Below are 1,774 nucleotides of genomic sequence, written 5' to 3'. Positions count from 1 at the left end.
ACTTCCGCTTCCGTTCCTCACCGCCCAGCCGCCGGCGCCAGCGTCGCAGCTTCCGCTTCCGTTCCGCTCTCTTCTAGGGAACGTGGGGCAATTCCTCTCCGCGGGTACGGCCGCAAAACTTTGGGGCGGTCAGCAAATTTTCAAACGCCGAAAAGGACGAAATCAGCCCAGGTGGAGGAAGTCGGTGGCAGCCCAGGCAATAGAGAAGGGGGAGCCACCAAAACCTTCCGGGTGGCCAACCCGTCTCCGGAGAGGAGACCGCGCTGCCAGATGAACCCAATGTGTTTCCCCAATTCCTGCTCCTATAAGCTGCCCCACTGTCTTGGGGTCACCCATCCTATTATCGTACCTCACTTCCTGCCAAACAATAAGCACTCACTACATCTAGCTTGTCCTCTTGTCTCCAGCCCCACTCCCCTTCCCTGATCCCAGCCTCATCTTCCTCTTGTCTCCACCCTGCAGTGCTCAGAGGCCATAGAATTATAGCCACTTTTCAGCCAATGCAAACACGTTTACCAATGAGTCAATATATGTAAAGCACTTAGAGCAGTTCCCAGCATGTAGGGAGGATTTTGTGTTTGCTGGTATCATTTTGTTATTTTTTTTAGCGTTTTTGTTATTATTTCTATCCAGTCAGATTCTCCAGGAAGCAGACTTTGACCCAGGGATCTGCCTGCAGGAAGTTTATCCACGCTTGTAAGATAAGCAGAAATGAACAGAGAAGGAATTAAACTGCAATGCAGTTATAATAAAGACCCCAGCCCATCCTACTAGGCGCTCTGAAACTGGAGTGGCCCTTCCAAGACGTTCCATATCCAGACAGGGGTACGGGTTCTGGGCCTTTGTACCCCAACACTGGCCTTGAGATTCAGCTGTGAGACCTCAGCAGCATACACTGCAAGCAGCGAGGGGAACAAGTGCCTTTGTCCTGAAGGGTGGGTTTGGGTGGTTCCCTAGTGCCCGCTACATTATTACTACCTTATAGTCCCTTCTGTGGCCCCTTCAACTCTCAAGATAAACAGCTCTCAGAGCCCTTGAACCTCTTCTGCCATCACCCACCATACACATTCTTTTTTAAATATATATTTTTTTTATTGATTTTTTTACAGAGAGGAAGGGAGAGGGATAGTTAGAAACACCGACAAGAGAGAAACATCGAGAGAGAAATATCGATCGGCTGCCTCCTGCACACCCCCAACTGGGGATGTGCCCGCAACCAAGGTACATGCCCTTGACTGGAATCAAATCTGGGACCCTTCAGTCCGCAGGCCGACGCTCTATCCACTGAGCCAAACCGGTCAGGGCTCACATTCTTCACAACAGCCTGTGATCTCTCACTTCTCTGCAGAGGTTACACACCCTCCTCTGAAGGGCCTGTCAGCATAGTTTTCATACTGTGATGTTGTCTGCATCCATGTTTGCACACCTCTCTCTCCACCCCAAATTGGGGCCATCCAGTTCATGTCTGTTCTGGGCACTAAGAGGTCCTGGGTGGACTGGTCAAGACCTAATAATCACAGGGAGTACCGCCCCCTCCCCCCAAGGAAGTGAGCCCAGCCCTCCCCACCCCATCCCACAGCGCAGATGCTCTTTCCTGTTGGGAATAAAACGCCAGAGACTCAGCTTCCTTCCTTTCTGCCTGTGGTCTTGGGGAGAGGGGAGGCGGGCTTCTGGACAGGGAGGTGGGACCGAGGCTTCCTTGGAAAGGGGAATTCTGCTGCATGCGGAGGTGTGACCCAGAGCCACCGAGGCCCTGGGAGCCAGTGGAGGGAGT

This window comes from Myotis brandtii, unplaced genomic scaffold (genome assembly GCF_000412655.1).
Source record: "Myotis brandtii unplaced genomic scaffold, ASM41265v1 scaffold486, whole genome shotgun sequence".
In the NCBI taxonomy this organism is placed as follows: Eukaryota; Metazoa; Chordata; class Mammalia; order Chiroptera; family Vespertilionidae; genus Myotis; species Myotis brandtii.
Note: the sequence above shows the minus strand (reverse complement) of the source record.